Here is a 27,182-nt window from a genome sequence, read left to right on the forward strand (position 1 = left end):
TACACCCAATGCATACACCTCGTCGTCTTGCACCAAATTCCCAAATGTCGAGGTAGAATAATTCGAAATTAATACTTCTACCATCTCGATGCTTCCTAACTTCTTTGGGAATTTGATTAGAAAACCATACAAACATCTTGATGAGTTTCTCAAAATCTATTCCACCATTCGTATACCCAACTTTGGTGATAATTCCCTCTGATTGAGGCTATTTTTGTTCTCTTTGCAGGACAAAGCCAAATATTGGCCAAACTCTTTAGAACCGAACTTGATGACCAATTGAGCCATCAAGCAACACGAGTTCCTAAAAAAGTACTTCTCTATTGGGAAGACTAATCAGCTGACAAAGACAATCACCAATTTCTCACAGATATATGGGGAACAATTTTCGAGACATAGGAACATTTTAGGGATCTTTTACGTAAATGCCCTCACCATCAAGTCCCTATGTGGCATTTAGTCCAAACCTTTTATGAAAGGTTAGCTAAGCGTGATCGGTCTATGGTTGATGCTTCTTATAGAGGTACTTTCCTCACGAAGCACGAGAATGAGGCTTGGACTCTCTTTGAGACCCTCTCTGAGAATTCTCAGCAGCATACTGTTGTTACTCATAGACCCTCCCAACCTTCATCTTCCCATCCTAAAGGAGTCTATGAATTAACCACCGGCCATGACCCATCACCTACCCTGCACACCATTGTCAAGAAGTTAGATTAGGTCTTGTCCTTAGGACAATCACCTCCGTCGGTGACATGTGTTGAAGTATGTGCTATTTGATCTGACCCTTTTTACACTGCTATACCTGCTGCCACGCGTCTTCCACACCTAAGTTGTGTAGAAGGAAGTTAAAGCCACCCAAAATTGGTACAACATGCCATCCAATGACCCATTCTCCAATAAGTACAAGCCTAGGTGGAGTAAACATCCTAACTTCTCTTGGAGGCCACAAGCTCCAGGTTATTCAGTGCCAATACCTCAACAATCATAAATTGCTCCACTTCCTCTTCCATTTCAAAATCCTTACAATCCTCCCATGTCTGCCCCTTGACCATCAGATTACTAGCAACCATCTCCTCCTCAGCCTCAATATGATAGATATTTTCAGGAGATGGTGCTGAAAGCCCTTAAGGGCATTGAGGCTAATCGTAAAATTGATTGGCAATTACTCCACTCCCACTCCCAATATATTGCCAAGCTAGAAGCCACCATGGGCCAACTAGTTACATCTTTGAGTAGGAGAGATGAGGGTAAGTTGCTAAGTCAGCCTCAAGTGAAACCTAAGAACCAGTACAAGGTAGAATGTAAGCCGACTGCTAGTCATTTGACATATCATGAGGAAGCCTAGACTGTGACCATTCTTATGAGTGGTAGGGAGGTAGATAACAGGGTCGGGGAGAAGTTAAACCAAGGAAAGGGTAAGGAAAAGATGAAGGAAGAGCCCGATATTGAACCATGTAATCCTCCTTCCTCTAATCCAGTAACTAATACTGAAACACCCACCTCTTCTAATGATGGAGCACTTCCCTATTATGTTCCTGTAGTGCCATACCCTATAGCCCTTCATGCATCCTCAAATTCTAAGAAGGAAAATAATGCTGAGTCCATTATGAACACATTCAAGCAAGTCAAGGAAAATATTCCTCTCTGAGATGCTATCAAACAAGTGCCTGCGTATGCCAAGTTCCTTATGGACTTGTGTACCCAAAAGCACAAATCTAGGGTGCACATAAACAAACAAGTTAGGCTGACTAAGCATGTGAGCTCAATTTTTTTGGGTCACATTCCTCCAAAACTTAAAGACGTCAGCACTGCCACCATATTATGTGTAATCGGTGATTACACTATCTATATGGCTCTTTTAGATTCTGGTGCAAGTGTGAACCTACTTCCCCACTCGGTCTACAAACAATTCAATTTAGGAGAGCTTAAGCCCACCTCAATCACATTAAGCTTCACTGACTGATTGGTGAAAAGGCCCTAGGGTGTGATAGAGGACGTCTTGGTAAAAATCGAGGAGTTATATTACCCTGTTGACTTTGTTGTCATGGATATGGAACGTACTGACCCAACCAAGGATTCGATCCATGTCCTATTAGGATGACCATTCTTAGCTATGGCTAATGTCTGCATTCAGTCTAGGACTGGGATCATAGATGTGTACTTTGGTAATATACAGCTCCGACTGAATGTGTTTCATGCTTCTCAACATCCACTCGATGATGTCCAATCTGTGGACGTCGATATGATTGATGAATGTGTTGAGGAAGTGGCCCTGTGGAAGGACCCCCTTGAGGTTAAACTTCAGCCTGATAACCCCTTTATATCTGGCTTGGAGGACCAGTATGAGCATATCTTTACCATTTATAACTCGATCTCTAACTTAGAGGGAAGGCTTTGGGTAAGGGAGAAGTGGATTAATGGGGGAATGGTGGAATAAACTCATGTTTTCAAACCTAGGTGAGTTCGAAATTAGCATTCATTGCGTCTGGCTGAAGACGATAAACTTAGCGCTTCTGGGAGGTAACCCAATTGCATTTTTAATTATTATTTCTTAGTTTGTACATTTTAGAGTAGGTAGAGTCTAGGGTCCTTAGAATTGGTCATAAGTTAGTTAAGGTGTGACTAGGGCGCGACCAGCACTCATAGGTGCGACCTAGTTGAAAGCTCGTAAGTCTGTTGACCTTCCCAATTCTGGAGAAGCTCAACCAAGGCATGTCTAGCAGTACCTCTGGCACGACCCAGTTGAGCATCTGAATCTGATGATCTTTCAAATTCCAGAGGAGTTCGACTAGGGCGTGACAAGCACTCCACTCTAGTGCAACCTGGTTGAAAGCCTATTTTTCTAATTAAGTTGGGGGTGTGACCAGGGCGTGGCCAGCACAAAGCTGGTGTGACCTGGTCGAAACTATAAAATCATTTTAAATTCCTTTGCTTCTTGCGAAGCCCTAACTCCCCTAGCTCTTTCCATATTTGCACCCCCTCATCGCACCCACCTGAAACCTTGTCTCCTAAGCCTCCTTAACCCTTCCAGAGCTTCGAAAACCCTCCGACGACTCTTTGAGGACCAGCCTAGGCCTTTTTGCTCCATTCCTCATGCGATAAACTTGTTCTTGCGCACTTAGAGTTGATGTGAATGGTGTCTTCTTGAGAGGGGGGGGGTAAATTGGGTATTAAAAATTCTTTCCTAGGTTGATTGTGTTCAATTTTAAACCACAATCAAAATTGCACAACCTAAGGACTTTCTATACAATCTCAATATTTTGTAAATATTCAAAGCAAGTACGTTAAAACAATCAAGACGATAAATGATCAGACATACATATGCTAAAATTAAAGTGCGAAAAATAAATAGAAAAGGGAAAGAGAAAGCAGACATGAGTTATTTTTCTTGAGGTTTGGCCAATACTGCCTACGTCCCTGCCTCAGGCCAACCAGCTAGAGGATTCCACTAAATGCTCACTTAACTAGGTGGAGCGACGCCGTTTACAATACTCCTTTCTAGGCAGAGTCTCCTTAGTTCACTTACCGAGTGGAGCCAAAACTCTCCTTACAGGGTAGAGTCTCCCTAACTCAATCACTGGGCTGAGCAAAACCAGCTCTCTTTATGAGGTGGAATCTCCTATGCTCACTTATTGGGTGGAGCCAAACCATACACACTTTATAGGATGGTGCACCTCCTAGCTCACCTAACCAGGCTTGAGCCAAACCGGTACACCTTACAGGATGGTGTCCTCCTCTTCCAACGATAACACACGCTGAGAATACAAAGATATAATAATAAAATATGTGTACAAAGATATGCTTCTCAAATAAGCTGATGTGTACAAATTTAAAGCTCTAGAATGCACTCTCAGATGATATGAAATAAAGCTCAATAGATTATTGGTATTTTTCTCAATAAACTTTTCGCAATCTTTGAATAGGATGTGTATGATAAATAATTCAAAGATTTACCCCCAAAAATATTTCTCCCAAAAGTATTTTTCAATGAATTGTAGGAGAACCTAGGGTGTTTGCTCTCAAAGATATTTTTGCACAAGTGAAAATATATTATATTTGTTGATTAAGGTGTAATCCCAAGAGGGGGGGGGGGGGTGAATTGGGTATTTAAAAAATTCTAAGGCACTTAGTTACCTCTTACACCCTTCTTATGAATTTACCAATAAATTTTTGTTACTCAATTACTTAAGTGCAAGACTATCCTATCTATGCATGCAATATACACAAATTAAATACAATGCTAAAAATAAAGAGTGAAGGGAAGAGAGAAGACAAACACAGTTTTACGAGGTTCAGCCGACTTGGCCTACGTCCTCGCCTTGAGCAACCACTCAAGGATTCACTAAAACCCTGCTCCTTAAAGTGAGACAGAACTTCCCATACAATCCGCTGCTTACAAGAGGCACAGCTTCCTCCTACTCCACTGCTTACAAGAGATTCAGCTCTCTCCTCACACACTGGTTCACACCCCGAACTGTGGATACAATAAAATCTGGAAAATACACTCAAAACAATGCTTCTAAAAAAAGCTTGTGAGGACAATTCAAATTCCTAGCACATTAACATATGATATAACTTGAAGCTCTTGAATGTATGGAAAACGATACAATCGTTTGATGTATGATATGTGTCAACACACAAATTCGTATTTAATCAAAACTCCTAAGTAAAAATATATTTGAAATGCCTTGGAGTTAACTAGGGTTCTTGGTTCATTTTGTAAAGATGCAAAAGTATGTTTGAAGTGAACTCGTTAACAAAATCTTTGTCTTGAATACAAACTCAATCAAAATCACAAAGCTTTATTTTATGTATTCGATCAAAAACTGAGAATATTAATTTTCAGAAAATATCCCTCAATTAAATGTATAGTTGTAAGTACCAAGGATATTTAATCAAGTAGTAATATAACTAAAAATATATATCCTTTAGAAAATACACACTTGAATCAAAAAATCAATCAAGCAAGTTAAATAAGTTTTCTCACATAATGATCTTCTCAAAAATATATTTTATATGAATAGGCACACTCAAGATCAAAACTTTTCAATACTTAGTCAAGAACAAGCAATGAGATGAGATGAAAAGTCACAACACTAATAACTTGAAAGATCAAACCTCAATACTAGATTGAAGTCCAGTAGAGTAAACAAGTTCCCTTTGAAAATCTGATTTTAGATTGATGTATAGGCAATCCTATAACACTTTTCAATGATCTTGCAACAAGGTGTGTTCTTCTCTTTCTTGTGTGTCTAACTTGTGTTATAGGGTTTAGATATTCATAATATATAGTATATTACCTTTAGGATTGATCTCACCCATTGGATCAATAAGATAGCTCGCGAGTCTTTTTAATAAAAACCTGATTTTTAGGCTTTGCCGCGAGTTCAGGCAACTGAACTCGACTTCAGGCTCCTGAAGTAGCCACTTCAAGCGGCTGAGGTTCCAGGGTCAGGTGACCGAGGTACCTCTGCCAGGTTCTGTCTTTCCCATTTAATTCTTCAGGCTACTGAACTTAATCTTCAGGCTATTGAAGAAATTCTTTAGGCAGCTGAGGTTAACTTCAGGCTACCGAACTCCCCCTTTTTTTTTTTTATTTCCTTTTTCTAATTAAAAAAATGCTTTGTTCTTTTTCTTGGGCCTTTTATAAACCATATATTTCATGATTTTCCAAACATTTCTAGGTCCATGAAGATTCCCTAATGATGTACATGAAATGCATGAATCCTAACAATCATTCTAAGTTATGAGCCTCAAATTAAATCATACGAAAATGTAAGTACATGAGTTCTAAATACCCATTCCCAAAATATTCTTGAACTTTGCTGCTTGCATCTTGATTCTCATACTCTTTGAGTTCCATGGTGCTTTCTAAAATGTATAAGTTTTACTTTATGGCGTCCATGACTCGTTATCTTTCCGTGCATGCTTAGTGTAAGTCCTGTTCACAAACTCAATGCACAGATCAAATATCAAGTGATTTGTCATTATCAAAATAGGATTGGACTCGTAGAGTCAACAATATTTGATTTAAAATGGAATGTGCAATAGATACTTCAAAAATCTTAAACCCTCTAGAAATTTCCCAAATAATGATATTTAAAAAAAATATAGTTCAAGGGAAGCTAGGGTTTTTAGCTCAAAAAGATTTTTTGCAAATAAATATAAGTGAACTTTTGAATCTTGCAATGAATGTGCAAAAAGATTCACAAGCTACAAAAGTTTCCCCAAAAATATCTATCAAGAAAATATATGGGAGAAACCTTAAGCTTACCCTTAAAAAATGATTTTAAAAAATAATAAGATAAGAGAGTAAATGCTTTAAATGAAGGAGTAAATGCCCAAATGAATGCTTCTTTCAACAACCCTCAAAGTGCAATTAATTTGAAAATGAAAAAAGTGAAAGAGAACAACAATGCTCTCTTAAAAGGATTTTCAAAATAATAAGAGTAAGAGAGTATAAATTAAAACACAAAAAATATTTGAGAGGATTTACAATCTACACATTAGTTAAGAAATGAGTTATAAGAGGCTATTTATAGACCTCTTTCAAAATATGACCATTAAAGACATGGAGGGTGTTGGCCGAACTTTGCTTTCAAATTTCGTTTTGATGATAAAAAAATGAAGGTTGATTTAACATGTGTTGTTAAAGCGATTATATTTCAAGAATGCTTAAAGCCAAAGTTCAAAAGAAATAGAAGCAATAAAAGTTCAAGATCACTAAGGATTAAAAAGTCACATTCATATTTAAAGTAATCCAAAGGAAGCTCAAGCAACACCAAAATGAGTACGTAAAGCTAACTCAAGCTCAAGTCAAAAGGGGATTCAAAGCAAAATACCCTGGAAGACTTGAAGATTAGAATGTTTAAGGCTTTAAGACAAATGATGTAAGTACTTCATATTAAAATATCACATGAAAATATTTTGAAGCTCTTTAGGGGTTATTGTGGCCTTAGAAACTTTATTTTAAAAACCCCAGAAAAAGTTTTATGAGTAATCAAAGCAAGAAAGCAAAGAGTTTTTTAAAACTAAACTAAAAAACCAGATTTTTAATTGCCTAGACAACTGAAGTTTAATCTCAGAAGATTGAAGAATTTCCTCAAACGACTGAAGATTAACTTCAGTCAACTGAAAAATTTTCTGATGAATTCCTAAAAAGGCAGTATAGCCTTAGACAACTTGTCATGCCCCGAACCCGCAGGTGGGTCCTAGGTGTGAATTTGAGTAACCTAACCTGTCTCTGTATATATTAAAAACATACATGATACAACATAAAAAGGGGGTCCAACCCCGTGGGGTGAACGGATGCCCACATACATACGCATAACCATCCATACTCATCCAAAATATGCAGTGAAATACAGTCTTTTATACATAAACAGTCTCATACTAGAGTCTATACACACTAGGACATACATTTCCATAATACAAAACATATCCCAGGTGTCTACAATAACTATCCCGACAACCTGGATACCAAAACCTGTACCTAGTAGGCACTAGTAGTAGCTACAACACCCTTGCTCCCAAACGCTAGGATGCTACTTACGGCTACCTGGTTCTGAAAAACATTGTACATACATTCGGGGTGAGACACCTCTCAGTAAGGAAGAAAGTAGGTTATATCAGTGTGTGGCATACTCGTGTTATTTTACATACTTCATAACACTATAAAATACGATACAGTTTGAAACATCATACAGTTTCATACGTATACATACAATTCCATACAATTCTAGTATTTTTACAAAAACCATTCTAGTACATACGATACCCAAAACATACGGTCAGTGTCATCACACTAGTTCGCTACTACACAAGGTCACCTCGTCTCACAGCGATTGCATTGCTACATACACAACTACGCTGCAACGACCGAGGCCCAATAGTGATTACATTGCTCCATACGCAGCTACACAAGGTCACCTAGTCTCACATCGATTACATTGCTACATGCACAACTACAATGCAATGACTCAGGCCTAATAGTGATTACATTGCTACATACGCAACTACACAAGGTCACCTAGTCTCACAGTGATTACATTACTACACACGCAACTATGAAGCGATGACTCAGGCCCACAGTGATTACATTGCTACATACGCAACTACACAAGGTCATCTAGTCTCACGACGATTACATTGCCACATGCACAACTGCGTTGCGACGACCTAGGCCTATAGTGATTACATTGCTACATACGGTGTAGAACACACCCTACGATGACCAGCCGAAACATACTAGTGATATTTCATACCCCGGATATAGAGCCGGCCACTCTCGCCCACGGTAGTTAACTGATACATGGCTGTTTTACAAATCCCGGAATCATTTTAGAACTGACGTTCCTATACATTTCAGCATACGATAATTAACCGCCACATAGCTATTTTACAAATGCCTAGAACAAATACATACAACCATACATACCACTCAATAATACAGTTTTAACACAATCAACAGTTTTCCAAACAAAGTAGAGATGATACCCGAAATCCCCAAATTTTCCCAAAAACTGTAACCCAAAAATCTTGTATTTTTACAAGATAGATTTCCCCAAATAAGTAGCTAAAACATACATACGATCGTAGCCTACAGGCTTACTAATCTTGATTTTGAAAATGAACTGATATAAACAGAATCCCCTTACCTTAACCCGAATTCCAACTACGAACTTTATGGTCCCTAAAACTACGAACCGAGACTCCAAAACCTACAAACCACAGTATAGTACATGCTTAAAATCTGTACTACTACACATATATCGAATTAGAAATGAAAACCGAGCCTTACCTCGATTTTAGCCTGAAACCCGAAATCCTCCGAAACGAGATTCCGATCCGCTAGAAATGTAGAGAATCCTTCACCGATCCTCGTAGTAACTTTGGATTCACGATTTAGGCAACAATCGACAAACAAAACTAGAGAGAGAGAGAGAGAGAGAGAGAGTGTAGGAAGAGTTCTAGAGAGAGAGAGAGAGAGAGTGTTTGGGGAAACTTAGCCCCAAAGCAACCCAAAAACCACCTTTTATAGACCTTTTACCCAAGGGGATTTGTCAACGAATTGACGTCCTCGTCGACGAATTCTTCACTAGCCTCGTCGATGAATCGATAGCCTCGTCGACGAGCCAGATATTTCCCATTTTTCCTTAACCTCTCGGCATTTATTCGTCGACGAGCTTCTAAATTTCGTCGACAAATTCTTCACTAGCTTCGTTAACGAATTATGGCCTCGTCAATGAAATCTGTACAATTCCATTTTTACCCCTATTTTACAGAATAAACCCATATATCACGATTCGGGTTCTTACCATCTCCCCTCCTTACAAAAATTTTGTCCTCGAAATTTGCAATCTCTCTTTACAATCACATTCATACTACTACATAGATACATACTCTAGAGAATACAGTGGCCATTTATATGCAGCCCCGTCACAATACATACATACATACTCTAGAGAATACGACAACCATTTATACGTAGCCCCGTTACGATATATACATACATTCTCTAGAGAATACGACGACCATTTATACACAGCCCTGTTATAATACATACATACATTTCCTCACTTATGGTGGAGGAATACCGTGGTCCCATACATACGCGGTCTCGGGAGCTTACAATACTACAAGACCCTCCCACAAACTAACAACACAATACTAATATGATAACAGAGGTTTACATACATACATACATACTTATACCACCGTACTATCCAAGTACTACTCAGAACAACTGTGGATACTTTTGGCGTATTTTCGTTTCCAGTTCCCAATAAGCTTCCTCAACCTCATGGTTTCGCTATAATACCTTCACCAACAGTATTTCTTTGGTACGAAGCTTCTGAACTTTACGGTCTAGAACCTGGATAGATATCTCCCCATACGCTAGAGTATCCTCAATTTCCAACTCATCATAACTGATAACATGAGATGGATCCAACATGTATCTTCTCAGCATGGATACATGAAACACATCATGGACCCTTGAGAGTGCTGGGGGTAGTGCAACTCTGTAGGCTACCGGACCCACTCGTTTAATAACCTCGAATGGTCCGATATACCTTGCGCTCAACTTGCCCTTCCTTCCAAATCTCATCACTCCCTTCATCGGAGAGATTCTAAGGAATACTTTACCCCCTACCTTGAACTCCAACTCACGACAGCGAACATCTGCGTAACTATTATGCCGACTTTGAGCCGATCTAATCCTCTCCTGGATCAAACCTACCTTCTCAGATGCTTGTTGCACAAGTTCAGGTCCTAAGACCTGACGTTCACCGACCTCATCCCAATACAAAGGAGATCGGCACCTCTGACCATACAAAGCATCAAACGGTGCCATCCCTATACTAGCTTAGAAGCTATTGTTATAGGCAAACTCCACTAGTGGTAGAAACTGAATCCAACTACCACCGAAGTCCAATACACAAGCCCGTAATAGATCCTCCAAGATCTATATTGTCCTCTCCGAATGCCCATCAGTCTGGGGGTGGAACGTTGTACTGAAAGTAAGTTTCGTCCCCAATGCTTCCTGCAAACTCTTCCAACATTGAGAAGTAAATCTTGGATCCCGATCTGAGACAATGGACACCGGCACTCCGTGCAGTCTAACTATTTCCTGCACGTATAGGTTTGCTAGTTTACTCAAAGAGTAGCTGACCTTCATAGGTACAAAGTGAGCAGATTTCATCAACCTGTCAACGATTACCCAAATAGCATTCTACCTGTGAAGCGCTGATGGCAATCCAGTAAGAAAGTCCATGGAAATGTGCTCCTATTTCCATATCGGAATAGGCAAGGGCTGCAGCGGTCCCGCTAGCCTCTGATGTTCAGCTTTCACCTGCTGACACATCAGAAACTGCTCCACAAACCGAGCAACATCCCTCTTCATACCACTCCACCAGAAGGACTCGTGCAAATTCTGATACATTTTCGTACTACCCAGATGTACCGTATACAAAGAACGATGCGCTTCTTCCAGTATCATCCTTCTGATCTCATCGTTATTTGGAACACATAGCTTGGTCCCAAATCTTAACACACCTCTGTCAGAGATGTTAAAATCCGTAGCTAAACCCTACTGCACTTTCTTTAGCATCTCCGCTAACTTCGCATCACTAGCCTACGCGGCCTTAATACGCTCAAACAAGGTTGGTTGGATCACCAAGCTAGCAATGAAGGCCCGATGATCACCAAGCACCAACTCTACACCAAGGCTTTCCAAATCCTGCCTGACATGATGCTGAGCTACAACTGCAGATACTGCTGCATGTTCTGACTTCCAACTCAATGCATCAGCTACCACGTTAGCCTTCCCCGAGTGATAATTTATCATGTAGTCGTAGTCCTTGATCAATTCTAGCCACCACCTTTGCCTCATATTCAGCTCCTTCTGTGTGAAAAAGTACCTGAGATTTTTGTGGTCAGTAAAGATCTCACACTGAACACCATACAGATAGTGTCGCCAGATCTTCAAGGCATAAACAACAGCACTAACTCTAGGTCATGCGTAGGGTAATTCTTCTCACACTCCTTAAGTTGTTAAGAAGCATAAGATACCACATTACCTTATTGCATAAGCACACATCCCAAACCTTTTAGGGATGCGTCGCTATAAATCACAAAATCCCCATTCCCTGAAGGAATAGTCAATACTGGAGCAGTAAGCAGCTGATGCTTCAACTTGAGAAAGCACTGCTCGCAATCACTAATCCAGTCAAACTTCACTCCCTTCATAGTCAATCGTGTCAGAGGTCTAGACAATTTTGAGAAACCCTCTACGAATCGACGATAGTAACCCTCTAGTCCTAGAAAACTTTGAACCTCTTGCACACTCTTCGATCCAGCCCAGTCGACCACAGCTTTGATCTTGCTAGGATCAACAGAGATACCGCCTTTAGACACCACATGGCCTAAGAACGCGACCTGATTCAACTAGAACTCACACTTCTTTAGCTTAGCATACAACTTCTTCTCTCGCAGAGTTCGTAATACCAACCTCAAATGTTCTATGTGCTCTTACGTACTCCTCGAGTATACCAGAATGTCATCAATGAACACCACTACGAATCGATCTAGGTACTCATGGAAAACCCGGCTCATCAGATCCATGAACACTGCCGGTGCATTAGTCAACCCAAACGGCATAACCAAGAACTCGTAGTGGCCATATCTGGTTCGGAAAGCCGTCTTCGCTACATCCTCTGCTCAAACCCTCACCTGATGATATCCTGACCGCAAGTCGATCTTCGAAAAGACCTGTGTGCCCTGCAACTAGTCAAAAAGATCATCTATACGAGGCAAAGGGTAACAGTTCTTCACCGTAACTTTGTTAATCTCACGGTAGTCAATGCACATACGCATCGACCCGTCCTTCTTCTTCACAAATAATACTGGAGCTCCTCAAGGCGAAACACTTGGTCGAAAAAATCCCCTGTATAGTAATTCCTGCAATTGTTCCTTCAACTCTCAAAGTTCTGCTGGAGTCATCCGGTACGGAGCTTTATAGATCAGTGCCCTACTAGGCAGCAACTCTGTCACAAACTCCACCTCACAATCTAGAGGTAAACCGGGTAACTCTTCAAGAAACACATCCGGAAACTCGTTGACCACCCGAATATCCTCAAGTCTCAACTCATCCCGCGGCGGTTCCTTCACGCAAGCTAGGTACCCTTGACACCCATCCAAGCGTAACCTCCTTGCCTGCAATGCCGATAGAATCTGTGGTGTCGATTGCACACACGATCCCACGAACTCATACTCCTGCTTCCTAGGAGGTCTAAACACCACTACCTTCTTATGACAATCAATCACTGCATAGCTGGAGAACAACCAATCCATTCCCAGTATGACGTCAAAACCCGACACGTTGTATACTACAAGATTCGCTAGTAGCAGTCTCTCCTGAATCACCACTAGGCAGTTTCCTAATATCTTATTACACATTGTTACACTCCCAGTCGGTGTAGCCACAATCAAACATTCACCCAAAAGTTGGGTTTCAACCCCACACAATTTTTCAAATCAAGTAGATATCAACGAATGGGTTGCCCCCAAATCAAATAAAACAACAGCTCTATTTGAAAGCAATAACATGGTACCTGTAACCACATTTCCAGTGTGTTCCACATCTGTTAGAGTCAATGAATATACTCTCTCTGAAGCCGTGATTGCCTGGTAATTCACCGGAGGCTCCTAATTACTCCCACGGTTTTGGCTCGGTGCAGGCATAATCCTCCCCTATTCCTGACAGCTCTTTGCCATGTGGCCCGACTTGCCACAGTTGTAGCAAACACCCTAGAATAACTGACATTCGCCAGCGTGCCATTTATGGCACTTGGTGTACGGTGCGAAGGATAGATCCCCCTGCACAATCGGCCCCTCGGTATTCCACCGATAACCAGAGCTGTAGTTCTTCTTCTTCTTCCACTGTCCCTGTCGAGGACCACTCCGAGGACCAGAAGATACTGGCCTCTTCCCCTGATTCTATACTAATTCATCTCCCCAAAGGTAGGTCTCAACTATAATGGCTTTATCCACCGGGATAGAGAACTCACAGATCTACAGCATCCCCACAAGACGGCGGATGTCTTTCCTTAGACCCCTTTCAAATCTCCGAGCCTTCTCGTGCTCATTTGGAACCAAGTACGGCGTGAATCGAGACAACTCGATAAATCTGGCAACATACTTCTGCACCATCAAAGTTCCCTGTATCAAGCCTGAAAACTCATCGGCCTTCGCATCCCGAGTGGAGACCTGAAAGTATCTCTTGAAAAATACCTCCTTGAAGCGGCCTTACGTCATACTAGATGGACCAGCTCTCAGCCTCTCGAGCAGGCTCACTACCGTCCACCATCGCCCTGCCTCCCCAATCAATTGGAAGGTAGTGTACAAGACCTTCTGCTTCTCTGTGCAGTGGAGAACTTCCAAAATCCTCTCGATCTTCTTGACCCAGTCCTCCGCTATTATCGGATTAGGTCCTCCCATAAATGTTGGAGGGTACATGCGTGTGAACCTATCGATGGTACACCCCGCATCACTAGGAGAGCTCTCACGTCTCCTAACACTCCGTCCTATCTCTCGCATCACCTGTCTCGCTAAACCACGAGACATAGAAGGAGACTCATCACTTGCTGTCTCCTTGGAGCCACTCTCCAAGTTATTATCCTTGGGCTCCATTCTAAAAACAGAATAGGAATCGGTTAGAATTCCTATATCGTACACAGTTAACACAATCATATACCTAATCTTGTCAACTATTACTCTCACAGGTCTAAGCTTGTCCTGTCACACCGACACGAAAGTCATTAATGATCCGCCCTACTTTTACTAGAATCGTCATCCCAGGAAAAACACGGAATATCGCCAACAAATCCTGATCTAGCAACAGAACAACCCTTGACCAACGCTACCCATTTACTACACCCTATACTCTGGTATGTATACAACAATACTCCTAACCAAGTCTACAAGACCTAGAAACCTGGTTAGCTCTGATACTAAGCTGTCATGCCCCGAACCCGCAGGTGGGTCCTAGGTGTGAATTTGAGTAACCTAACCTGTCTCTGTATCAATTAAAAACATACATGATACCACATAAAAAGGGGGTCCGACCCCGTGGGGTGAATGGATGCCCACATATATACACATAACCATCCATACTCATCCAAAAAACAGAGCGAAATATAGTCTTTTATACATAAATAGTATCATACCAAAGTCTATACAAACTAGGACATTCAGTCCCATAATACAAAACATATCCCGGGTGTCTATAATAACTATCCTGACAACCTGGATACCAAAACCTGTACCTAGTAGGTACTAGTAGTAGTTATGACACCCTTGCTCCCAAACGCTAGGATGCTACTTACGGCTACCTGAAGGTCCTAAAAAACATTGTACACACATTCAGGGTGAGACACCTCTCAGTAAGGAAGAAAGAAGGTTATATCAGTGTGTGGCATACTAATGTTATTTTACATACTTCATAACACTATAAAATACGAAATAGTTTGAAACATTTACATATAGTTTTAGTATTTTTACAAAAACCATTCCAAGTACCCATGGCCTCCAAATGGAACGCTCTACCTCCCCACAAATTTTCATAATTTTCTGAATTTATTTGCTATTTTCCTTGGATTTTCCCTATTTTTAATTCAAAAATTAATAATAACTACACTAGAGCCTGGAAAATTTAGAAAATTTTTATGGAGGTAGCCCTTGTTATGCCCTTCCCATAATAGGAAACATGTCCCAAAAATTGTGCTCTCCCTTCATAAAACCGAACCAAACCGCATGACATGCACACAAACTTCCTCGGAATTTTTCTTGACCTATTGGATTGCAAAACCAAAAAAAAAAAAAAAGTACCCACAGCCTCAAAATGTTACCCTATACCTCTCCAAAAATTTTCATAATTTTATAAACTTATTTGCTATTTTTCTTGAATTTTACCTATTTTTAATTCAAAAATTAATAATAATTACATCGGAACCCGGAAAATTCCAAAAATTTTTTTGGAGGTAGCCTTTGTTATGCCCTTCCTATAATGGAAAATATCTCTTAAATTGAAAATTTATTAAAAAAAACCCGGTATGACTCCTCGGAAAAGTTGATGTTTCCTTGTGCCATACCCAAAATGGCATATAAAGCTCTTTAAGGTGGGGTGGGGGGGGGGGGGGAGGTGTTCAAGCACCTGTCAATGGTGGGCTGGCTGCATGGCCCTTTGTTGACATGCTCTGGGCATTGTTGACACTCATGTTGTCATTGTTGGGTCATGCGGTTAACCAAATGCTTATCGTTGACAACCATTTATGGCCATGCGCGGATGTGTAGCGGGAATTGTTGACATTCGGATTTGTCATCGTTGGGCCATGTGGTTAACCAAATGCTTATCATTGACAACCATTCGTGGCTATGCACGGATGTGTAGTGGGAATTGTTGACATTCGGATTTGTCATCGTTGGGCCATGCGGTTAACCAAATGCTTATCGTTGATAACCATCTGTGGCCATGCGCGGATGTGTAGTGGAAATTGTTGACATTCGAATTTGTCATCGTTGGGCCATGCGGTTAACCAAATGCTTATCGTTGACAACCATTCGTGGCCATGCGCGGATGTGTAGCAAGAATTATTGACATTCGGATTTGTCATCGTTGGGCCATGCGGTTAACCAAATGCTTATCATTGACAACCATCTGTGGCCATGAGCGGATGTGTAGTGGGAATGGTTGAAATTCGTATTTGTCATCGTTGGGTCATGCGGTTAACCAAATGCTTATCGTTGACAACCATTCGTGGCCATGCGCGGATATGTAGTGGAAATTGTTGACATTTGAATTTATCATCGTTGGGCTATGCGATTAACCAAATGCTTATCGTTGACAACCATTCGTGGCCATGCGCAGATGTGTAGTGGGAATTGTTGACATTCAGATTTGTCATCATTGGGCCATGCGGTTAATCAAATGCTTATCGTTGACAACCATTCGTGGCCATGCACGGATGTGTAGTGAAAATTGTTGACATTCGAATTTGTCATCGTTAGGCCATGCGGTTAACCAAATGCTTATCGTTGACAACCATCCGTGGACATGGGCAGATGTGTAGTGGGAATTTTTGACATTCGGATTTGTCATCGTTGGTCCATGCGGTTAACCAAATGCTTATTGTTGACAACCATTCGTCGCCATGCACGGATGTGTAGTGAAAATTGTTGACATTCGAATTTGTTATTGTTGGGCCATGTGGTTAACCAAATGCTCATGGTTGACAACCATTCATGACCATGCGTGGATGTGTAGTGGGAATTGTTGACATTCAGATTTGTCATCGTTGGGCCATGCAGTTAACCAAATGCCTATTGTTGACAACCATTTGTGGCCATGCACGAATGTGTAGTGAAATTTGTTGACATTCGAATTTGTTATTGTTGGGCCATGCGGTTAACCAAATGCTTATTGTTGACATCCATCTATGGCCATGCGCGGATGTGTAGTGGAAATTGTTGACATTCAAATTTGTCATCGTTAGGCTATGCGGTTAACCAAATGCTTATTATTGACACGACCATTTGTGGCCATGCGCGGATGTGTAGTTCGTGTTGTTGACATTTAGATTTGTCATCGTTGGGCCATGCGGTTAACCAAATGCTTATCATTGAAAAAACCATTCATGGCCATGCACGGATGTGTAGTTGGCATTGTTGACATTTGGATGCATCATCGTTGGGCCATATGGTTAACCAAATCCCTATCGTCGACACAATCGTTCGTGGCCATGCGCGGATGTGTAGTGGTTTATACAATTAAGCTATTTTATTGATTTTATAATAGCCATTGATGCCTGTATTGTTGACATTGGATGTTGATTGCTTTCATTTAAAGCTAATATAATATTTTATTTGTATTTACATGCATTCCCTATACTCTTTCATTCTTGAAGCCTGTTCTCTGAGGAATTGTTTGTTATGTTGCTGTCATGCCTAGCGGTGCTTCTACAATCCTACTTAATGTGTGTATATTTGCGCAAGGATTTTTGCCTAGTGAATTACATTGCATTTTTTTGGGTTTGTGGTCAAGTGTACGGGATGGTGTGTGAGTGGCCATTGGTTTGTGTGGGTTTTCTGGTTCTTTGCTTATGTTGAGAATTGCACTCATGCATTCCTTTTCATTGTTGCTTCAAGTGAATTGCTTCCTTGGGCAAAATATTGATTCCTGTATTGCCTACCTAAGTTGAAGGAATTATCCATTGAAGTCTCTATTTTTGCCATACGCCTCTTTTCGGGGTGTATGGTGAACCTAGAAGCAACCCGTACGATCCATGCATATGCTTCACTTGTGTGTCTTATGCTCATGGTTTGTTCGGGTTCAATTGCTCGTGCTCTCGGATATAGAACCTTGTGCGGGGATGGAGTTTACACTCCAATGTACCCTTAACCAAGTGTTTATCACTTGATGCAATACACGACAACGACACTTGCTTTGATTGCCTTTTAGGCTCATACGGTGTTGGTGTCGATAAGGAATGCTACCTAGTTGATCCTGCCGGTAGTCATATGCTTGTCTCAATGATTAAGCCATGCATGTGTAAGTATGAACTAATTCAGACTGTGAAACTGCGAATGGCTCATTAAATCAGTTATGGTTTGTTTGATGGTATTTGCTACTCGGATATTCGTAGTAATTCTAGAGCTAATACGTGCAACAAACCCCGAATTTTTGAAGGGATGCATTTATTAGATGAAAGGTCAACGCGGGCTTTGCCCGTTGCTTTGATGATTCACGATAACTCAACGGATCGCACGGCCTTGGTGCCGGCGACGCATCATTCAAATATCTACCCTATCAACTTTCGATGGTAGGATAGTAGCCTACCATGGTTATGACGGGTAACGGAGAATTAGGGTTCGATTCTAGAGAGGGAGCCTGAGAAACGGCTACCACATCCAAGGAAGGCAGCAGGCGCGCAAATTACCCAATCCTGACACGGGGAGGTAGTGACAATAAATAACAATACCGGGCTCTATGAGTCCGGTAATTGGAATGATTACAATCTAAATCCCTTAATGAGGATCCATTAGAAGGCAAGTCTGGTGCCAGCAGCCACGGTAATTCCAGCTCCAATAGCGTATATTTAAGTTGTTGCAGTTAAAAAGCTCGTAGTTGGACCTTGGGTTGGGTTGACCGGTCCGCCTTTTGGTGTGCATCGGTCATCCTGTCCCTTCTATTGGCAATGTGCTCCTAGCCTTAATTGGCCGGGTCGTGCCTCCGATGCTGTTACTTTGAAGAAATTAGAATGCTCAAAGCAAGCCTACACTCTGGATACATTAGCATGGGATAACATCATAGGATTTCGGTCCTATTCTGTTGGCCTTCGGGATCGGAGTAATGATTAACAGGGACAGTCGGGGGCATTTGTATTTCATAGTCAGAGGTGAAATTCTTGGATTTATGAAATACGAACAATTGTGAAAGTATTTGCCAAGGTTGTTTTCATTAATCAAGAACGAAAGTTGGGGGCTCGAAAATGATCAAATACCATCCTAGTCTCAACCATAAACGATGCTGACCAAGGATCGGCGGATGTTGCTTATAGGACTCCGGTGGCACCTTATGAGAAATCAAAGTTTTTGGGTTTTGGGGGGAGTATGGTCGTAAGGCTGAAACTTAAAGGAATTGATGGAAGGGCGCCACCAAGAGTGGAGCCTGTGACTTAATTTGACTAAACACGGGAAAACTTACCAGGTCCAGACATAGTAAGGATTGACAGACTGAGAGCTCTTTCTTTTTTTTGATCAAAAGGTACAAGTATATTGATCAATATGCAAATTTACATATACTCTGGGCATACCCAGGCCAACCAACAGCAGGATTCATAATGACCCTGTCAACGAGCAATTAGAGCATACATCCAAACCTGGGCATACCCAGGGGCCATATATGGCCAATCCAAAAGACTCATGAACTGATTACAACAAGTGCAATTACATTCAATAACCTGGGAATTCCAGGTGGTTAGGTGCTTATGAATTACATTTGATAAGTATACAAGTCAAAATTTTCAAATACAGCCGCGAACATGTTCTTTTGGATCAAATGGATCATTTCAGGGGCAGGGATGGTGCTTCCTTCAAACCTGCTTCTATTTCTCCATTGCCAAATGAAATAAATTGCAAATGCCAATCCTATCCTTCTTCCAGATGAGCGAATCCCATTACCCTTGTTCTCCTTATGAATCCATTTTAAAGCGGCTTTTATTGTTGTCATCTCTCTTTTTAATCCAAGCCATGTTTTGATAGCCTTCCAAATCCCTGCAGTATATTCACACTTGAAGAAAAGGTGGTTCAGGGACTCAGGGTCAGCCCCACAGAAAGTGCATAAATGGTTTATACCTTCCACAACAATTCTGTCACACGTCGGGAGTTTATCCAGCACTGCCTAAACAGAAGGAATGCTTGGGGAGAACACCTCTATACCAAACCTCCTTTGCCCACGGAACTTTAGGCTTCCTACTCCTCTAGAATTCATAATATTGATGTGAGTCAAGATCCCATTTTCCCATTAATTCTAGAGCATTATCCAAGCTACCACATTTTTTAGTCAATTGGTTTCTGACTTTAACCAATTTTTTAAACAAGTTAGAATCCTCCTTCTTTGCAGCCGCTTCCTAGATAGAGAGATTACTCAAGTACACCTGGTGCACCCATTTTGACCATAAAGAGTCCTTCTTCGAATGAACATTCCATAGTGCTTTTGTCAGCAATGCTTTATTCCTTGCTCTCAAATCAAGGATCCCCAAACCGCCTTCTGATTTAGGGACATAGAGATCATGCCAAGCAACAAGTGGTTTTTTCCTACCACCCCATAAAAATACCCTACAGAGCTTCACAATTTAATTTTCGACATTCAAGGGAATAGGGAAAATAGACAACCATAAGCATTCAATTCCCTGTACAATCGAATTTAATATCTCCAGCTTCCCAGCATAAGACAGTGTTTTCCCAGGCCAATCCTTCAGCAAATTTGCTATTTTATTCACCACTAGACTGTAGTGAGCCGAGTTTAATCTTGATGCAAGCAGAGGGATACCTAGATAACGAAAGGGGAACTCACCAAGATTGAATCCTGTCAAGCTCAAAACCATCTCCAGTTCCTGCTGTTTGATTCTTGATTGATACAAGCTAGATTTCTGGTTGTTAGCTGAAAACCCAGTGCAATTGTAGAACTCAAACAAGCAATCCATCAGAAACTTGACTGAGGTAGAGTCCCCTCTGGCAAAAAGCATAAGGTTATTAGAAAATATTAGGTGGGAAATCTTCAAGTCCTCACATTTAGGGTGGAACCTGAAATGGAATTTCCCTTCGAGTGTCTTCAATTTCCTTGATAGGTATTCCATACCTAAAACAAAGAGCAGAGGTGATAGTGGGTCTCCCTGTCTCAACCCCTTCCTCCCTTTGAAATAACCAAAAAGCCTACAATTGACAAAGATGGAAAATGAAGTGGAAGTCACACATTCCATTATCCAACCAACCATTAATGATGGGATGTTCAAGTGAGTAAGCATGTCCTCAAGGAAAGACCAGTTCAGTATGTCATAAGCTTTCCTTAAGTCGATTTTCATAAAGCATTTAGGAGAAACATGTTTCCTTACATAGCCTCTAACCAGCTCTTGTACCAGGTATATATTTTCCACCATACTTCTGTTTTTGACAAATGCAGCCTGAGCTGGGTTGATCAGTTCCTCTAGACAGGGCTTTATTCTATCTGCAATTATCTTGGAAATGATTTTATAAATTACATTGCAGCAGGAGATGGGTATGAAGTCATTCACATTGCTAGCATGACTTGATTTAGGTATTAGGGCAATGATGGTGTGGTTGAGTTGCTTTAATAATTTCCCAGTTCTAAAAAATTCCTTAACTGCATCCACCACTTCACTACCCACAATGCCCCAAGCTTTCTTGAAAAATCCAGATGTAAACCCATCAGGACCAGGAGATTTTCTTTCATCAATATTAAAAAGTGCATTCTTCACTTCCTCTTCAGTTACAGGTGCCACCATTTGTGTACCAGTACTATCTTTCAACACTGGCCCACTCAGGACTACCTGCTCTTTTATTCTGGTACAACTTTGCCCTTCACCCAGAAGTTGCTTGTAATAACCAACAAATTCATTTGCCACTTCTTCATAGGTTTCAGTCACCTCACCATTATGTTTGGTGATTGTAGAAATATGATTTCGTGCACTTCTTTTTTTCAGAATTGCATGGAAAAAGGCAGAACCCCTGTCGTAGTTTTTCAGATAATTGCACTTAGCCACCTGGGCAAGGAACTGTCGATTAGCTTCTTCAAACATAGTAGCTTGCTTCCTCTTGTCACCCAGATCTCTCTGCAAAACCAGATTTGTTGGATCCTTTTGTAACCTTTCATGAATCTCTTTCAGATCTTCACTAGCTCTTTCAACTCTTAAGGAAATATAAGAGAAATGATGCTTGTTAAGAGCTTTTAGGGGGGTTTTTAGAGCTTGTAATTTCTTTACCAGCTTGTACTGGAAGTGGCCATCAACTTCCCTTTTCCAAGCCAACTTAACTATGTTCTGGAAGTTATCATGGTTACTCCACATATTGAAATATTTAAAGGGGATTTTCCCCAGGTCCTTCCCTTCAAATAGGAAAGCCATGCTTATTGAGTGATCTGATAAGACACCAAAAGAAATGAAGTCAACCAGAGCATTCCATGATCTGTCCAACTAATCCTGATTTACCACAACTCAATCAAGTTTACACCAAACTTTGCCATTAGTCCAGGTAAGCCAATTTCCTTTGGATTTTAAGTCACATAAGCCTACTTAGTTGAAGCAGTCCCTTATATCCTTTATTTCATACTCCGAGGGAGGGATACCATTACTTTTTTCCTTAGAGCACATAACACAATTAAAGTCTCCCATAAGCATCCACGGCAGAGAAGAAGAATTACCTAGCTAAACCAGATCCCTCTATAATTCTCTTATTTTCACTAGAGAGTTGAATCCATAAATGAAGCTCACTATGAATTCATTTGATGTAACTTGACATTTGATCCAGCAGTGTATTCCTGTGAGTTTAATTGGCATGTGATCACCTTAACCAACTGGGGATTCCACATCACCACAATCCTACCCCCTTTGTACACCTCAAAATTATTAACCTGCATCCAGTTTTTAACTTTCCTGTTCATCATCATTTCCAGCTTTGCAGTAGTAAGCTTTGTTTCCATCACACCCACCATATCTAGATTATTTTTTTTTATGAGATTATTAATCCTATTTTGCTTTAGGGGCCTATTTAAGCCCCTGATGTTCCAAGCTGCTATCTTCATTGATTTGGATGGGGAACATGGCTCCCCCCCCTCCTAGCTTGTTGGACTTGCCCCTGACCTTTCTTTGCTCCTTTCTTGCTTTTAATCTCAGTGAATCCATCCCCTCCACCTTTGTCATTTTGGCCTTTTCCTTTTGCACTTGTACTTCCCAACTAATTACCTCTGGCCTTCAGGGCACAGACCACTACTCGACCCTCCTAAATTACATTCCCATTTCCTATCCCCTCATGACTGGGATTGTGGAGATCATCTTTCTTCTGGATCGCAATGCTAGTTTCGGTCCCCAGAACAGACTCTGAAGGCACTATTGTTTCATTACCTGAATAGAAGCCAATTCCCGAAAGTCCCACCTGCTCCACCTGTGGTTCACAACCCCAGCATGATTTAGGAAAGAGATCGTGGGCCAATCTCTCATTAAGGTTAGCACCCAAATCCTATTGAACCCCTAGCATACCCAAAGGATTGTCTCCATCTGACCCAATAACCAAAAAGCTTGCAGCAGGGTCAACACAGTTACCCGAGATCCCATGTAGCCGAGAGTGAACACCCAGCTACTCGTCGACATGCCCTTCACTCAATCTTTCACATTGTTCTTCTACAATAGGTTCCATCCCTTTTCCTTTGTCTCCCAAACCACTATTATTGCCATTAGCTTGTTTAACTACATACTATTTTGATTTAGAATCCTTGCACTCCTTTTTCCGTCCACACATTTTAACAGTATGCCCAACAAAATTACAATAAGAACAGTACCTGGGGAGATTTTCGTAAACTATAGTTTGGTTCAATTCCACATCATCCGGAAGAGAAATTTTAATTGAGTGCTTTATTTCCTTTGTAACATTGATCTCAACCAGCACTCGAGCAAAAGGGATTCTAGCTTTCAGCATTGTAAGTTTGTCTGCACATACAGGATTCCCCACTTCTGAATAGATTTTTCCGAGGGCAGTTGGGTTCCACATCTCTAGGGGTAGATTTCTCAATTGTATCCAGACTGGTAGAATAGATCTATGTTCCTAGCCAAACTGGAAGTTCTTTGGCATTCTCTTCAAGTACAAGGTCCTCCCTTGAGTTGAATAGGGTGCCTTTTGTAGAACCCTATCTAGATCCCCTTCATTTTGGAATTTAAAAACCACCCAATCATCAACATTTCTAATGTAAGTAGCATTAGCCTTCCTTGAATTCACAATCGTATTCAATGCATTCTTGCCAGGAAATTGCCCCACAAAATAACCCACTAGGCATTTCTAGTAAAAGTCCTCAGGCCTAGACAAGTCAGCAAGCTTCAGTTTCACCCCTTGGCCATCAAAAGGGAAAGTAGGAATGGGAGTACATGACTCGGGGTTCCTCTTATTGGCGAACAAAGCAGACCAGGGAACTTGCTTGTTGTTCCTGGTAATAGTCCTCACTTCTTGTCTGGCAAGTTTATCTCCTGCTATCCCACCTTCTAAGACACGAGCTTCCTCAACACCAATATCAGAACCATTAGAACCTTCATTTCCCCAAAGTTTCTTTACCCCACTAGGGCTCCCAGGAACCTTATTGGACTTCGGGGACCCATCATCTTCCAAAAGCCCTAGTACATCCATGATCCTCTTATTCAAGACCATCGGAGTAGCAAGATCTTCATTTTCTTGATTGCTTGTAGACAGTCCCAAGGAATCCTGGACAAGATCCAAGAGTCCCTCAGGAGAAAAGTTGACCTTAGCTTTCTGGAACTTCAACTCCAGGCTTTTCAATAATCAGTCATGTTCATCAAGTATTTCCTGATCTGTCCTTAGCTTCCACAACTCCCTATCCCCCCCTTTAACTGGATGAGTCTCAGGGCATTCTCGATCTTCTCCTTATTCATTTCCAACTCATTCTCAGTATCTTGCTCCTTTTCCTTCGATACTGCACTCAATGTGGAAGCCATCAAGCATGTACGTGTAATTATAGGACCATGCAAGCATGCACGAGGCCACGTGGATGAAGGAACCAACGTGTTGCTAAATCCAATGGGAGACGACACCACACCAGCGAATGTGGCAGATTAGGTGGCCACCTCAAAATCACGTGAGACGCACCCAATGTAGGAAGAGTGGCCAACACGGAAGCACGTGAACGGCACAACCAGTGCCAGAACCTCACCCCACATAGTCACACCAATTAATTCCACTGACACAAGACATAGTGTACAGCTGAGCGCACCGAGCCTCGTGCCAAGATTTGAATTTCAAAATCTCACAAACAAATAGGAATTGAACAGTAGCTCAATGTTTGGATCAAACAGGGAGGGTAGTTATCATTTGAATACTCAAGCGCAAGGATCAAACTTGAACAACTCAACCAAGCAGACTCTCGTAGACAAGGAAACTCTCGAGCATTACTAGAATATCACCGAAACAGGGAACAAGAAATTCCAACACTTAATATTGAAAGATCTCACCACTGAAAGAATGAAACCTCGATCTGAATCTCCAAGGAGAAAACAATGCGCAAAATATTCCAAACCTTAAGCTTGGATTAATGATCCTGATCTTTCACTAAAAGATTCAAATTTCAGATCTACTTCAACTAGAGAGAAGTAAACCTAGAGCAAATCCAATATCCGTCAAACCAACAAACCTTTAGAGCTACCCCAACAGAGCCACGAGCCCGAATGAAGCGAACCTGAAGCAGCCAAGTAAATTTCAAACTCCAAATTTCCAACGAGCAGAAACCTGAAAAACTTGAAATCAACTTAGGAAATCACCACTGGAGGTGGAATCAACCAACAGCAAATCAAAATCGTGTAAGAACAACACAGAGAGATCAAGAACTCTTTCCACGGTCAAGCGCTTCTCCCCAGAGAGAGGTGAGAGCTTCTCTCTCTAACTTGATGACTCACTAAGAGCTCATTCTTGATTCTATGGGTGGTGCTGCATGGCCGTTCTTAGTTGGTGGAGCGATTTGTCTGGTTAATTTCGTTAACGAACGAGACCTCAGCATGCTAACTAGTTATGTGGAGGTGACCCTTCATGGCCAGCTTCTTAGAGGGACTATGGCTAATTAGGCCACGTAAGTTTGAGGAAATAATAGGTCTGTGATGCCCTTAGATGTTCTGGGCTGCACGCGCGCTACACTAATGTATTCAACGAGTCTATAGCCTTGGCCGACAGGCCCAAGTAATCTTTGAAATTTCATCGTGATGGGGATAGATCATTGCAATTTTTGGTCTTTAACAAGGAATGCCTAGTAAGCACAATTCATCAGCTCGCGTTGACTATGTCCCTGCCCTTTGTACACACCGCCCATCGCTCCTACCGATTGAATGGTCCGATGAAGTGTTCGGATTGCGGCGACGTGGGCGGTTCGCTGCCAACGACGTCGCAAGAAGTCCACTAAACCTTATCATTTAGAGGAAGGAGAAGTCGTGACAAGGTTTCTGTAGGTGAACCTGTGGAAGGATCATTGTCAAAACTTGCCGAAGAATGACCCGTGAACATGTTATTAACATAGTGGTGATTGCTTCATGCTCACCTCACCCTTGTCGATTTGAACATTGCAACGCATGTGTTCCCCATTTTTTATTGAATGGGAGACCATGTTTGTTTGCATGCTCATTTTGATGAATTAATGAGTTTCACAATAACCCAGGCGTGGCATGCTCCAAGGAATTGAAATGAAAGAACATTCTCTTGTTGCCTCATCTACGATGCAATGGGATGTGTTTATTTTTGAACCATAATGACTCTCGGCAACGGATATCTCTGCTCTTGCATCGATGAAGAACCCAGCAAAATGCGATACTTGGTGTGAATTGGAGAATCCCGTGTATCATCGAGTCTTTGAACGCAAGTTGCACCCAAAGCCATTAGGCTGAGGGTACGTCTGCCTGGGTGTCACCTGATCCATCACCCTAAACCCTCTCCCATAAAACATTGTTGGGGGTGGGATACTATGTGGGTGGATGTTGGCCTCCCATGCACTTAGTTGTGGGTGGTTGGTTGAAAATACGAGGTCTTAGACGACACACAAAATGGCGATTGGTGGTTGTTAGACCCTTTCATTGTGTCATGCTCCATCGTTTGAGTTGCGTTGGCGTAAGGATCTCACTCGACCCTTTAGTATTTGTCTATAAAGGACAATACTCTATCGCGACCCCAGGTTAGGCGGGGCTACCCGCTGAGTTTAAGCATATCAATAAGCGGAGGAAAAGAAACTTACAAGGATTCCCTCAGTAACAGCGAGCGAACTGGGAAGAGCCGAACTTGAGAATCGGACAACAATGTTGTTCGAATTGTAGTCTGTAGATGCATCCTCAGTGACGGACTAGGCCCAAGTC

General features: G+C 41.4%; 3 non-coding genes across 3 annotated transcripts in view; 2 read left to right on the plus strand and 1 right to left on the minus strand.

Moving 5' to 3' along the window:
* Positions 1-338: 338 nt before the first annotated feature.
* Positions 339-443, minus strand: LOC131149975 (small nucleolar RNA R71). The gene has a single exon (XR_009135363.1). It is a non-coding gene; the product is annotated as a small nucleolar RNA R71 (small nucleolar RNA).
* A 26,143-nt stretch (positions 444-26,586) lies between these two features.
* Positions 26,587-26,742, plus strand: LOC131150023 (5.8S ribosomal RNA). The gene has a single exon (XR_009135409.1). It is a non-coding gene; the product is annotated as a 5.8S ribosomal RNA (ribosomal RNA).
* A 253-nt stretch (positions 26,743-26,995) lies between these two features.
* Positions 26,996-27,182, plus strand: part of LOC131150064 (28S ribosomal RNA) — a 3,355-nt gene continuing 3,168 nt past the window's right edge. Inside the window, exon 1 of the ribosomal RNA XR_009135449.1 lies at positions 26,996-27,182. This exon is cut by the window's right edge and continues 3,168 nt beyond it. This is a non-coding gene — a ribosomal RNA (28S ribosomal RNA).

The sequence above is a fragment of the Malania oleifera genome, chromosome 2, assembly GCF_029873635.1.
Source record: "Malania oleifera isolate guangnan ecotype guangnan chromosome 2, ASM2987363v1, whole genome shotgun sequence".
NCBI classification, from domain to species: Eukaryota; Viridiplantae; Streptophyta; class Magnoliopsida; order Santalales; family Ximeniaceae; genus Malania; species Malania oleifera.